General features: G+C 45.7%; 1 protein-coding gene across 1 annotated transcript in view; it reads right to left on the minus strand.

Moving 5' to 3' along the window:
- The window catches only part of LOC105813375 (glutamate receptor ionotropic, delta-1), a 547,286-nt gene that overhangs the window by 17,545 nt on the left and 514,219 nt on the right, over positions 1-15,522 (minus strand). The gene's annotated exons all lie outside the window — the stretch shown is intronic.

Raw genomic sequence — 15,522 nt, forward strand, 5'->3', positions numbered from 1 at the left:
GAAGAACCCATTAAGGACAGGGCCCCGACTCCTGTGCGCCGGGCCAGGCTTCCACCACTTGCCTGCCACTGCCCACACGTAAGGGTGTGCACGTGCCTACACACACATACACGTGCACAAATACACCGGCACACACTTACACACATTCATGCACTCGTGCACACACACACATGCATGTTTGCACACATACATGCACGCCCCCACACACACAGGAGCGGGTTTGCAGTGTCAGCGTCTCCGTATCAGTGCAGCGGTTGCAGATTATGCCATTAGGAGTTTGCCTGAGGCCACAGTTAGTCCTAGCCCATCACACCCAGCCACAGCAGCATTCAATTCTATCTTGAGCCACAGTTCTAACTTTTCCTGGAGTTTGGGTTCTCAGAGGGATTGCAAGCTGCTGTACTTTCTGGGAGGAGATGCAAGCTAGACATTGTCACTTGACCATCTTAAAATAGAGCATGTTTTTAACGTAGCAGAGTGCCTGGTTTTAATTCTATAGTGAGCACACAGACACCTCTTTGCCTTCCCTGTCCCTCCTACCATGGCACACGTGAGATGCTGGCGGGCTTCAGTGTGGGTTGGTGATGGGGCTGATGGACCACAGACAGCAGTAGGCCAGGCTGGCAAGCTATGGCCTTCTTGGCATTGCCGAGGGCATTGTCCCCGGCTCCTGCCTCGGTTCAGTTGACTCTTCATATCCACTGAGACTTTCCAAAGTGCCACAGCCCCTCTGATGAAGCCAGTCAGGATTTTATTTCTCTCAAGACCCTCAGTGCCCATGGCCTGAGATGGCCCATTTTCTCGTCAGGTCTCCATCAGAAGGATTTGTGGGCAGAGCGTGACCTCCCTCAGTGGAAGAGGCTGCTCCTAGCCATTCACACAATTTTACCCAATGACCTTGTGAGAAATGACACACGCCTGTGCCAACCACTGACCTGCAGCTCAGGGAGCAATCCCAATGTTGCACCAAAGCCTCGCTCCTCCACCAGTCCAATTTCAGCAGTCCTAAAGGACTTTGACCCAGGCTGCAAAATTACACACATCTCTCTCCCGCCATGTAGGAAGATAACAGTCTTTGAAATTTTTTCCTGCTGGCAAACAAGTTTTCTTACAAAAAGATATAAATTTTCAAGCTCTCAGTAACCAAGTTTCTCAGCAAAATGTTGACTTACGACCTAATACTTGGCTTCAGTCAGATTTTGTAGCATTTCACATCCATGCTCACAGCTCGACATGACAATCAGACATTGTTATTTGTACGATCTCGAAAGGGCATGTCATGTTGAAGGAAGAATTAAGATCAGGTTCATTTCCACCTTTCAAGTGATGTTCCGCAAAGGAAAATAAAACAAGCTGGCTCAGACCGAGTCGAAACTGACTCTGAGGAAAGCCTGGCACGGCCACTAGAATGAGGCACTTGGCTTCCCGAAAGGCACAGCCTGGGCTCAGAGACAGGTGAGCACAGCTGCCTGAGGGAAGCTGCATTTACAGTCCTGCAAGACTAAGCTGAGAAGGAGGAAACATCCGGAAGGGATGCTGGCGAAGACTCAGCCTCAAATCCCTGCTACCCAGGAAGACGATCAAGAAGATAGAACAAAGTAGGGGTCTCCTTGACCTGCTGGGATTACCCCAGACAGTCTCTCTGTCTGAAAAACAGGGACTAAATGTAACGTTATATTTCTTTTTCTTTTTTTAAGATACAGAGTCTTGCTATGTTGTCCAGGCTGTACCTGAACTCCTGGGCTCAAGCGATCCTCCCACCTCAGCCTCCCGAGTTGCTGGGAGTACAGGGGCGAGCTATCACGCTAGGCTACCCTTAAGTGTCTTGCGTCTGCTTGAGGACGCAGTGGCTGGATCCCTGGCCTACCTGACGGCAACGGGGCAGGAGGATCTGGAGAGGGTGGTGCGCCACATTTTGTGATGGGGGCCAAATCAGAAGCTCCCACTGCAGTGGGACAGGCCAGACTCTAGCTCTGTCCTTATGAAGCACTCTCCATTCTCAACATGTCTTCTTTGTTTCCTTGGCACGCCAGAGCTTCCTCGGCCCCTCTCAGGCCTACGCTGGGCAGAATGCAGCACCCAAACCTCCCCTGGGGTCCCCACGCCCATCAGTTTCCAGGAGAACTTCCTGCACCTTGCAGACACCTCCCCAGTCCTTCTGGTGTGTCGCAGAGCCCGTACCAGACGTGAGGCTTCTGAGGTCTGACCCTGCTGCCAGGAACATTTCAGCTGCCAGCGGTAAGAAGCCAAAACAGCCCCACCTGTCACGGCTCTGTCACCTTCATAGAGATCCTCTGCTTGCCCTTTTGAAGAATAAGTTCTATCCCTCTCCCAATAAAACAAATAAATAAAATAATGAAAAACAATGAAAAAATCTCTAAGATTTGTTTCTTCCTTGTGGAGTCAGAACCAGTTTTCCATGTAGCCCCTAATAATTATGAATTCACCTCTTTACTGTGCGCTACTTATCCACAGGCCTGGCTCCCCCATGAGTGGGGGACATGGAATACATCAAGCATCTGTGCCCTGGAGATCCAAGCATGTCCCCTCTTCCCCATCCCTCCCGTCACAAGCTCACCCTCCTCTCCCTTGGTCGCCAGCATTTCCCGCCCTTCTGCTCCTGGTCTCTTACCTAGCGTCAGTTTCGCCAGGACAGCACGCCTATCCCTCCCCCTCTATCTGCCACCCCTTCAACTCCGCTTTCGAGACCTCTCACACCAGGAGACATTTGCCATTTCCTATTTATATTGACTCTTTTATGTTAAGGATTGTTTCCAGGCTCTTGGGAAGGCAGAGCACAGGCAGGAATCCAGCCTCCTCTCAACCTTGTGCCACGGGCTGGTACGAGTGGAGGGAGAAGGGTGAGCCCAGCCACCTCCTGCAGGCATCACGACAGATCTTTTGATCTGCTTGTTTGCAATTATGCCTGTTCATACCAGCCCCTTCTTCCTTGTGTCTCCCGGCGTTGCCCTATTCCTACTTCCAAAGCAGCGGTTGGGGGGTCAGGGAGCAGAGGTCTGAGAGCAGGCATGTAGGTGGTGAGCTGCTTACAAACAGATCATTGACATTTTATTCCACAATGTCTGAGAGATAAAAGGGAGGCCACAGACTTGGATTCTGATACTTAAACAAGACAAAAACAAACACTGTACTTCGTGGGCTGAATCACCTTTATCTGGCTAGCCCATTTATAATATTAAATGCATTCTGAATTTCCAGCCACTGACTTACCATGGATCAATGCGCTGGAATGTGGCTGTTGGAAAGTTAGGCTGCAGATAAGCTGTGCAGACAGCCGCGCCTCCCTCGAGCCCTCAGCTCTGTGCAGAGCCTGGGTGGGCACAGAAACACCACTGTCCAGCTCCTTTGACCCCGGAGAGCCCTTCGGGGCTAGTTCTGGGACTCTAGCCTAGGTTTCCTCCATGAGCAATAACGTATTTGCAGATCATGAAAGAAAGTAGAGGTGTGAAAGTTAGTATGTTCTAGAAACATAATTTGGCTACTTATACAGTGCAATTTATTTTTAACTGATAATATCCAGTGGTGAAGAAATTGTGACAAAATGGGTGTGATCCTTCCTGGCTATCAGCGTCACAAAATGACACAACCCTTCAGAAAGCAAGGCGATAACACAGAACATGGATGTTTACAGCTGCTTGTGTCTGCTCCCTGGAAAATTGACAGTTTAACCTAAATGTATCCAAGCCATATGACAAATATTCTAAATCTAGAGTTGACTCTTAAGTAAACACGCCAACAGGGAAATAATTTCATAAATTATGGTTCATGAATGTGATAGCATTTTATGTAACAGATAATAATTACAAAGGCTTTGCAGAAACACTATATATATATTTGATCACTACATATATATACACACGCACATACCCACGCTTAACGAAAGCAGCAGAAAATAATAGGATGAACACACTATTACTGATGGATGCAGTATTATTGCTGTTCTGTGCACATGTGAAACGTAATGTGCCAAAAGATGGGCAGTATCATTGCCTAATGGAGAGGCGTAAGTGATGATCCTTAGGACAAGTTGAAGAAAATGTCTTCTTTAATCTTGTTTTACAGTCTATGCTCTCACACACTACATGGGTACCAAATCCGATCTGCGTCCCCCTGGGTGCTCCTGGCTCCACTGGAGCTGTGCCCTGGCCCGTCGACAGGACACAAAGCCCTGACAGAGCTCGCAAACCTCTCCAGGACACTGGCTCCCCGACAGCACCCAAGCACTTGAGAAACACTCCCTGACATCCTTGGCCTGCTTCTAAACATTTCACTTCATTTCATTTTCCTCTTTCCCTAAAAGAAAAAAAAAAAAAGGCTTTGGTCCAGACACAAAAACAATAGATGCAAGGACTTTAGGAAAAGGAGGAAGAACATCTGTCTGTGGCATTGAAAAAAGTCAAGGGCATGTGGGCATCCATCCGCCATATGCCAAGACAACAGCAGCCAGAGGGACCACCCCTGGCCTGTCTCCCCACAAGTATCTTCCCAAACAGAATCCAGGCCATCCACTCCCTCCCCAGTCCACCTGAGCCCTGGAGCATTCTAAAAGGAAAAGAATCGAGACAGTGAGGATATCTGGGCTCAGCACTTAGAGCATCCTTCCTAACATTTGGGGGAACATGATCAGCCTATATGGCTGGAGGAAGGTTGGTCTCCCCAAACAAATCCACGAGTAAGCTGGGACACTGATGACTTCCTCACTTTCCACCATCCCACACTGGTGATGAAATGAGACGGCGCCGCCTCTCATTGCTCCACTGACTCCGTGCCTTTCAGAACTCTCTGGGAGCACGAACTTTCACAGACATCAGCCTCTGAGGCAAGAACCTCATTACACTCTTCTATTCCACCCTAACTGCTTTGCAAAGGGACAAGCAACCACATTGCTCCCCCAAACAAGAACGCTGGTGCTGCAGACATCAGTCACAAATGCTACTGGGAAAAAAGTGCTGAAGGAAGCCAGGCACCCGCAGGGCAGGTGCAGGAGAGGTGTGAGGCACCTGCCAGGTGCCAGGGCCTTTAGAAACCTGATGCCTTTTCCGTCCGTGGAATAATTCTCAAAGACAGAAGATTCATCCTCTTTTACACATAAAGAAACTGAGGCTCAAAAAAATAAAGTGACTTGTTTCAAACAAGGCCAGATAATAAACAGTGGAGTCATGTCAACCTGAGTTCTACCTGCCTCCAGAGAAGTCTGTGCCATCCCCTCTGCCCTGCTGGGACTCAAGAAGGAAAGGCTGGGGAAGACACACCTTCTGTCTTCACTCTTGGACCACTTCCCAGGGGACATTGCTGGTGACAGATCACACACGAATGGCAATGCCTGTCTTTTCCCAGCCTTACAAACAAGGGTGGTTCATGAAACCACTGAAACCCCGGAAGAAGGGAGGACACAGGGTCTGCACCTTTTCTGGACATCAGGGACTCCTTGGAAACCTGATGCATCCCCATGTGCTTTCCGTGTCTGTGTGGCACACTCACTGCCTGCCCTTGCCACCACCCTTTGTCCCAACAAAGCAGAGCTCAGCCTTCTCAAACATCCCAAGTCTCAGCTCCTAGTTATGTTCATACAAGGCAACACACTGACATACACAGCCTGAACCCTGGCCACAGCGATACCTGTATCACATATGCACTGTGCCAAATTGCAAGATGCAACAGTAAAAACCCAGACCATCTGCAGATAAAAGGACAATTTTGCAGTCTGCTGGTGGGAGTGTGGGCTGGCATGATATTTCCGGAATGGCAATTTAGTGGGGAGAATTGAATGCTTTTAAAATGGGCATATGTAGCAATTCCACCCCTTGGGAGTTATCCTAAGGAATTATTCTATTTTTGAAAAAATGTTTGTATAAATATTTTCAGGACAACACTGTTTAAACTAGCCAGAAAATGGAAACAACCTAAATGCTCAATAATTGAGAATCAGCTAGGTAATTCCATGACAGTATTAGATCATGGAATATTACATTACCATTAATATGGTGTTTTAAAAGAGCATTGATTGCTAACAAAAAGTCCCCTGGTAGAAAAGAGGCAGTCCGGGGCAGTGAGGCAGCCTGGGTTCTGGAGTCTGACCGTACGGGTTTGAATCCCGCTCCACCGCCTGCTGGCTGCAGGAGTGCAGGCACGCTGTTTGACATCTCTGGGCCTCGGTTCCACTGGGCGTAAACTGGTCCGTACCTCACAGAGTTCTGATGAGGGTTAGACCCCTCAATGTACGTGACATCCTTTGGATCTTGCTTGGCATATGGCAAGTTTAAACATGACAACCAATATTATACTATTTAGGGAGAAAGAACCTGTTAGAATAGAGTACTGACACTGATATCTTTCTAAAATTATTATGTGAAAGTTTTATGTTCAAGAAGAATCAAAAGCAAGTACCAAATACAAACAAGGATCAGTTTTGGGCAGCACCATTATGGGTGACCTTTGTTGGTGTTTTAGAATCTCTGTGTTGCCCATGTTTCCGTCTGCAAACACCTGTGACTGCGGCGTCTAAGACGGTGACTGCAGAGATTCAGTCTCGCTCTTTGCGCACGGAGCACTGCAGAGAGCAGAGTGATGGAGGCAGCAAGCCCCCGTCTCATCCCAGCTCTTTCAGGAACCTAGAGTCTCGGGGCTGAGAATCCCTTCCTAGGAGGATGACTGTGGGTGGGAAATCGCAGAACGCCAAGCACTCTGCCTGGCACAGAGGGAGGGCTCAACGCAATCTGTTTCCTTCTCCTTCCTCAGTGTCCAACTGGACCCAAGAGACCAATCTGTCAGCTGTTCCTGAAGCACCTTTCCTCCCTCCTCTCCCCTCCTGCCTGTCACTATCCCCCTTGAAGTCAACAGCACACTCTGTGTGAGTGTGCAGAGTCTGCGTGTGAGTGTGTGCATGCATGATAGTGTGTGTGAGTTTATGTGTGTGAGAATTATGTGTGTACATGCGTGTAAGTGTGGGAGAATGTGTGTGCATACGTGTGTCAGTGTAGACACGTGAGAACGGGTGTGAGTATGGGTGAGTGTGTATGCATGTGACAATGTGTGTCAGTGCGTATGTGTGTGTGTGCATGCGTGTAAGTGTGCAGGGAAGTGCTGGTATACATGCATGTGGGGTGGTGTGTATGCAGGTGTGAATGTGTATGTGTGTGAAAGCATGTTAGTGAGAATTATGTGAGTGAGTGCATGTGTGTGTGAGGGAATGTGTATGTGTGTGTGAAGGTGTGTAAGTATGTACGCATCTGAGAGTCATGTGAATGTGTATGCATGTGAAAATGTGAGTGTGCGTAGCTTTGTGAGTGTGTTTATGTGTGAGTGTACATAAGTGTACGTGTGAGCTTGTGAGCCACACAGCCCCCGGGAGACAGCAGAGACCTGGACTCAGGTACCAAGCACCTGAGGAACCACGAAGGGTTCAGAGAATGTGGACCTACAGCTGGAGATAAGGGCTCACCTTTGCCTGGACTCTCAGAACAATGGAAGGTGGTGGCCCAAAATGACATGAAAATGTAAGGCAGGACATCAGCGAGACACTCAGAGGCTGTTCACAAAGACCAACTAGGAGGCTGCCAGGAAACCTGCTGTGCAAGGAGTGAAGGATAATGACCCTTTATCCGGATCAGTCCCTAGCCCAGCATAAGGAGGCAGCCCAGCACAGGCTGGGCGGGCGGGAGAGAGACTGCAGCTGAACGAACTCTCTACAATTACTGAAAAAGCTGCTCTCCTGAAGTGGCCATGGGGTGCGAAGTCAATTTGCCTCCTGGCTTCAGACCACAGAGAACAGGATGGAGCTGGACAATGAGATGATGCAGCCAAAGGGGCAGCAAGGCCATCTGGGAGAGGGCTGTCCTATGGGTATGTGTGGCCACATAGAGCACAGGCACGAGGGGAGACCTGCAGCTTTGTCATGGGGGTCCCGGTGAGGCCACCCACCTCCTGGACAGGAGGACTGAGATGACAGAGACAGCCCACAGCCACAGCAGTGGAAAGCAGCTCCTGCTGGCCAATCTGGTGTTCCTGTGCCCGGGAGTAACATAATCAGTAGTGAGGAGCACAGCAGGGACTAGAGAGAATGACGGTAATTTTGCATCTCAAAAGGCCACCAATGCCTTTTCTCTTGTATTATCTGCTCTTTGATTTCTTAACTTCCTTTATGGAATTTTCACTCCACTTTGTAGAGAGAATGGCATAGCATGTTGGTGAGAACAAGGGTTTGGAGACAGGCCGGCCAGGCCTTCCCCTTGTCCTTGGCCAGCCACCCAAGCCCTGTGGGCTGAGTGTCCTCACCGGGAAGACAGAAATACCATGTCCACCTCACATGCTTATCACAAGGAGAGACAGTGTGGGAAGTGCCTGAAGAAACTCAAACAATAATACATTATCCTCATCGTCATAACAATCATCACCAATATCATCTTATAGCTTAAAGTTTGGATCCTGATTAAAATGCAATTGCCTTGGAATAAATAACACTTGAAATTGTCCTCAGTCATCAGCCTGGTAAATTAGAAAGACTGTTAGACTGGGTCGTAGTCTTGGCCCAATTACTGACTCGCTGTCAATTTATAAAAATGAAAGAGGAGCCAGATGGTCCCTAGGGTCTTCTCCAGGTGTGACATTCTCAAAGTCTATGCTATTGACTAGTGGTTCTCAAAGTATGTTCCCTGGGTCAGCAGCAGAAGCCTCCTAGAGAATTTATTAGAGAGGTGAATCCTCAGGTCCCACCTGGATCCACTGAATAAGAGGCTCTGGAAATAGGACCTAACAATCTATGTTTTAATAACCTCTCCAGCTGACCCTGATGCATGCTGAAGTTAACAAGTAAGGATATAGACCTCTGGGCCAATTAATTTCTGGTCTTCTCTTGAGACCAGGTTTAGAAAGGGAAAAAGTACTAAAGCTCTGGGGTCTGGGATTGGGGCGCTAAATGGAAGAAGGGAAGCCACAGAGTTGTAAGATCAAGGCTACTGAAAACAAACTTTAAGGGGAAATCACACTGAACATCTTCTTCCCAAAAAGTACTCTATTTGGTACTTCCCCACCCATTCTCTTCTTAGAAAGTTCAGGATAAACTTCCATGGTACAAATTGTGTCCATTTTCTACCCAAGGAAACTGAGGCTTAGAAAGAGCTGTGCCCAAGGCAACAGAATTAGCTATTGGCAGAGCTTGAATTTCTCCCCAGGTCTCTGTGACTTCAAATGGCCTTCCTCCCTGCAGCATCGAAAGTTCAATGTCAACACCCCCAAAGAGCCGCTTAGAGTCTCCTTAGCAACTGGCTCTGTTCTCATGCTGTTTTTTTCTCTTCTGCTTCCAGATTCTGGCTGAGCTTTTGCTAATGACATCTGCCTCCAGCACCTGACCCTATGGAGGCATTATGCCTTTTGGGGCCTGTGGAACTCTGGGGAGAAACAGTCTTTTTAGTAAACCAAGAAGCATCCTAGTGGGAGACGGATTCTCACATCTCCAAGGGAAAAGAAGCTGGTTTGGTACAAAGAAAAAAGGAAAGTCCTAACTTGGAAGAATCAATGGCTCCTTTCTCAAAATCTGAAATTGTACACCATCAGCAAAACTAGAGGCCATAAACAACCTTCTCAGCAGGGCAAAGGGACACATTGATTTTCAATGAGTTGTCAAAATTTTAAATTGTCCAAAGACCATGATAAACAATAATCTAATCTGAGTTATTCCCTGGGAAAAATTAAGAATGATTTAAAAGAAAGAGTAATTTGGTTTGCCTAGATATAAAATAGATTACAAAGGGAAAGGAACACAGAATGAAAAATACTATCTCAGGAAAATGAAGAAACCGAAGAACACATGAATTCAGAGTGCACAGAGGACAGACATCCCTGTGGTCAAACATCCCATAAAACACAGGGCTACGGCTGTGCGGACACTCTCTGTGTGCCAGACACACACACACACATATGCACACACACATGCACATGCACACACACATGCACACACACATGCACACAAGCATCCAGGGAAGAGCACAGGCTCCTTGGCCATGCATGTCCTGTTCACTCGCCTAGCAAGATGCTGGCATAGAGTTGATGATGGATAAATATGTGTAAAGTGACTGAATAAAAAGCTGGAGGATGAAAACTATGATCTGGGAACTTGGGCCGGGCCGGCCACGTGCCATTCGCCTCTCTGGGTCTGCCCTCCTCCTTCCTCCACGCTAAAGTCTCCTCCAGAGCCTCATGTTAATGGACAGCATCAAAAGGTACCCTTGGCCCCTAGGAGTCACTCTCTAAAATTCAAGAAAAAAATCAAGTACTCATAAAACAACAATCATAACAGTAAGTGCTGTTTGTTCAAGCAGATGTTCTCAAAGTCGAGAAAGCGCGAGGATCCCCGGGAGGGCACGCTGGAACACAGATCACTAACCTCCCATCACCCAGCTTCGGACTCACGAGATCTGGATAGAGCCCAAGAATGCACATTTCTAACAAGTTCCCAGATGCTGCTGCAGCTGGAGCAAGGCCCACCCTTTGATAACTGCCGTGTTAAAATACACTCTGCAAGGCACAGTGCTGATCCCTTTGCATCGCTTCTAATCGTTACAGCAACTCCGGTCAGACCCAGTGTTATTATTACTATTTTTCAGGAGTCAGTTGATTTGCCCAAGATCTCATGGTTGGCAAAAGATTAATCCAAGAGTCAAACCTGGTTCACAATGACGCAAACCCCATGCTCTATTCACCATACTACGCTGCCTTAACTGAGCATTTGACTTCACGGAGACCAGTTCAAGCGAGACTCATGAACGAACCTGCGCCCTGAGGCCAGGGTGGCCTTGCCATCTGAAGCAATCTTCTTTTAATGTCTCTTTAGCCATAAAGAGTTGTTGGGAACTGGCAACTCGGACTATGCTGGAAGGCGGGAGAAGCAGCAAAATTTCATGTGAGCATAATTAATACAAAAGAATATCCCTTAATGTGCTGGGAGACCATCCCTGGGGATTTATGTGGAAGAGCCTCATTCTCTAACTCCATTTGTGGCTAAGTATTCCTTTATGGCCTTTGCTAAAATGTCAGAGCTCACACAACAGCCTTAGAGCACTGTGAAGAGCTATAAAAGAGGTCACATTCTGACCCAAAAGATCCAAATGGACTCCCATCCCTCACGGCCGAACAAGCTCTGGGCTCTGTCTGTCAGGGTTTACAGCTTTATAAAGTCAAAAGCATCATAAAATTTACCACTAGAGGGGCCTGCAGGGGTGGTGGGTCAAACCCCCGCACGGCCCTGCTGGGCGGCCCAGGGATGACAGCATCTCTGTCCTCGCTGGACAGTCTTCTTATCACGTCCTCAGGTAACTGACTGAGGTCCGGCGTCTGGGCTGCACGCAATGGGCCCAAGTCCTCTCCCATGTGAAGGCTCTTCAAATATTGGGGACTCCAAACTCTACTGCTGAGAATGGAATTTCTCATTAAGCCTGGAATTTCTGTGTCCTCTTTCTGATCCTCAGCAGGCATCCTCTCCTCACTGTTCCTCTTACTGCTCCTGGTTTGAGTGAATCCGCCTCTCACTACCTTTCTGTTTCTCTCTCTCTCTCTCTGTCTGTCTCACAGACACACACAAACACACACACACACACACACACACGCACACATATACACACACCAGTTTTAAAATGTAGGTCCCAGAACAAACCTTAACATCCCCAAGTTGGAGAGTAGGGAGAACTATCAACTCTGTCAGAGATCCCATCTCAGTGGAAACTACAACTTCCACTAAAATACGTTTCATCTTGTTGATGATGATCATGGTATTAATCATAGTAATAATAATAAAACACAAGGATAGTAGAAAGAGTCAGATAATTTTAGGGCAAAGGATTTAACTTTTCTGAGTTCTGCATTCATTACTTGCAAAATGGAAATATCACAAAATGCCCTCAGTGGAGGCAGAGTGCATAAGCACACTGCTGCACCTAATTATTTCTTTATAAATGTTATTTTCCTGCCTCCCTTTCTCCCTTTTTGTTCCTGGACAAACAGCATCATACTAATAAAGTGAAAATAAAAATAAACCGAACAAAAATTGCCAACAATGTGGCTGACGTAATAAATCAAAATTGTTTTCACCAGCAATCGCGTCTTCATTTTGATGTAATCAAATAACAATTCAGTTCAAAACGCAAAAACATAAGTCATAAAATCCAAAGCAATAATGCTCAGTGGAACAAACAGAATGGAATCGGCCCACATTTACAGCCAGCGCTAAGGTGAAGCACATCAGACCCGGGTACAAAGCAATTACAGGGCAGAGAAAATCTGAAAAATAAAATCAGATTTAAGGGAAGTCAACATCCTCCCACTCCCTCTAATGAGGAGTTTGAAAATAATCAAAGTTAGCATGATGGCACGGATATTGGTTTGATTCCAGAGCTTACCCCACCAAATTATAAAAATCATAAAGGAAAGTAATTGAAGAATTCATAATGAGGTTTGCTCGGCAACGCTGAAAACCCAAAGCAAAGTAATTTAATAAGCGAGCACAGTGGGAGCTTTCCTTGATCTTTGGACTGCATTATCCCAAACCAATCGTCGGCAGGCAGCTTTAAGCAGCAAGGAGTTACGAAGAGGCCAACTTAGTTAATGTGTGGTGACTCGCATCAGCAAGACTGACTATGCCCGCCAGGACCGGGGCAGAGGACCCCTCCCCTCCCTGCACCCCTCATCTCTCCTCACTCTCCCTGCAGCTGGACCCCAGCAATTCTGCTGCTCACTCGTGGTTAAGAAAGACGCACGTGACTGCATTTCCACCCACTTACATTGCTCACTCATTGAACATTTATTTTGTTTGATTTTTGAAAGGGTCAGAGGCTTTGAATGTCCATGTGCTATGTCCCTGTGCCTGCCTCTGCCACAGGCCGGCCCTGGGGACAAATGAATAAGAGCCAGGCCCCACCCTAGAGAAGCTCCAAGTCTGGCGAGGCTGTGCTCTGGGACGCCCAGTGTGGTGAGGGGCACGAGGGCGCCCAGGGAAGGCTCAGGAGAAGTGAGTGCTTCCGCAGGAAGCAGTCTGGCAGGCAAAGAAAGGGAACAGTGCTCCGAGCGGTGTGGTGTGCACCGCAGTGCACAAGGGTGTGAAGGGGGAGGGAACCTCTCGGGTTCAGGTGACCGGAACACGGTGGGGGGGTCAGTGGCGGGGGAGCTGTGGCTTCATTCTGATCAGGAGTCTCACCCATTGCTGCAGAGACTCACTGGGTAAGGACAAGGGCGCCCGAGTGAGAAAAGCTCCACGCTGACTCCAGCTTGATTGTCAGCGAGCCCCTTGCCCTCCTGGGACTTTCGCTTCCTCACGAATGAGCTGCTTGTGCCGAAGCACAGCCGCGTGGATGCGTTGGAGAAACTTAACCCTGAACCCGGGCAGTCCCAGGCCTCTCTAATGGTGACCGTTATGATTCAGTTAATCTCCTGATTGTCCAGACATTGACAGGAGGCCCTGTCGGAGGAAGGCCGGGGTACTGTAAGAAAAGAAGGAAAAATCTTTTATTTTTGAAATAATATACTGTCCCGAATTGGCCTTTGTCTTCTCTTACAACTCAGATTTAGGAATAAAGTATCATGTCCACTTTTACATATTAACTGAGCTTAGCACTAGTAAATAAGTTGATGGATAAATGAATTAATAAATGCATAAAAACCAAATACTTTAAATAGTAAATCACTGCAGAAATACATATTTGCGGAAAGGGTTTGTATATGCATCACTTCTGAATATTAAACTACTATAGACCTCTAACCATGATCTTATTCAATATCCCCAAAATCGCCATAATTTTTTGTCTCACAATTTATGGTGGCAATGTTCTAATGGGTCTAGGGAAAAAAGGATTGGAAAGAAAATGTTTGCTGCTTCACACTAGTCCCCAGAATAATAAAGCAAAAATGCATGCACACACAAATACATAAAGTACATATGTAAAGAGAAAGAGAAAGAAAAAAAATCACAATGAATAATATGAGAAAAATACCAATTTATAAAAAGACTTCTATATAAGATAAATCACAAGAATTTGATGTAAAGAATCACCAAAACGTGATTCTTTTGATTCCAAAATTAATAACATAATTCATCCAAGTCCCACTTTTGGCAATACTCAGTAATATTTTGCCAAGAGATTTAAATGTTTATATATTTTTGACTCCATAATTCTACTTTTGAGAAGTAGACCTACAAAATAAATACAGTAACTAGAAAAACATCAGGCATGAAGATGTTCATTACAATGTTATTTATATGTGTAAAAAATTGGACTCAGATGACAATTGAGAAGGGAATGTTTGAATAAATTTTTTACCTCAAATAGTTTATATCTACTTGATGAAATATTCCTTATCCACTAAATGACTTTTATAAATTTTACAACAATGTTAGAAAAATACAAGTTAAAACATATTTTCTATAACACTATATAGAAATTCTTTTTTAGAAATTCAAAAAAGACTACACAGAAATACACAAAAAATTTCTTAGAACTGTATTTAAGTGGTGAACAAAGATGTTTGATTGGTTTTCTTCTGCTTATTTTTATTTCTTATGTCCTGGAATATTTTACTAGTGGCAACATATTACATGTAAATTATAAACATACAACTTAAAGATTTCATTTCAAAACTGGTTATTCTTTTAATGGTTGACACAAACTGGGGGATGTTTTAAGCACATTTGGAGTTGGGTGGAGCAGAGTTATGCATGTGAAGAAAAATCAGGTACATTTTACTTGACCAAGGCATCGAGGACTCAGGAGGCTGAAGCCCAAGACCAGGAAGGGACTTCGAAGACAGCAACCGTTAAGCAGTGAAAATACCACTGCCCTCATTCTCCTACAAGGAGTTACACATTTAGTAGATATAAAAGTGCATTTTGCTCACATGACTTTCAACTCTCTGCCTCTCTCTGATTTCCATTACCTTCCTATTTTATTTTCTGCTTGCCAGTTTTCTCCCACATTCCACACTTTTATCTTCAAAACAGAAAACAAATTAAGGTATGTGGATTATAAAATGTGTGTCCATGACAGCACTATCTTAGGAAGTTTCCTCCCAACCACTAAGCAGAATATATCCCTGCTCTGGGCATGGACAGACTTTTCTGCACCACATCACAGGCATGTACTGCCCTCCAGAACTCAACAGGGATACCCTGAAAAAAGGATTAAGCTTGAGACTTCATATTTTGAACTAAATGATAACAAATACACAAGACATAAAAATTCATGGGATGCAGCTGAAACAGTGCTTAGAAGGGAACTTACAGCTCTAATGCTCTAATGCTTACATTAGGAAAGAAAACAAGTACAGAATTAATGATCTAAGTTTTAACATTACAAAGCTATTACAGAAGAGGTAAGAGCAAATTATAACCAAAGTAAAACAGAAGTAAAAAATTTTTTTTTACAGAAGAGCTGAAATCAATAAAATATAAAAACAACAGTGAAAATCAATGAAGTCAAAGTTTTTTGTTGTTGTTTTGTTTTGTTTTGTTTTTTAACAGAA

Source organism: Propithecus coquereli, unplaced genomic scaffold (genome assembly GCF_000956105.1).
Source record: "Propithecus coquereli isolate 6110/MARCELLA unplaced genomic scaffold, Pcoq_1.0 Scaffold109, whole genome shotgun sequence".
Classification (NCBI taxonomy): Eukaryota; Metazoa; Chordata; class Mammalia; order Primates; family Indriidae; genus Propithecus; species Propithecus coquereli.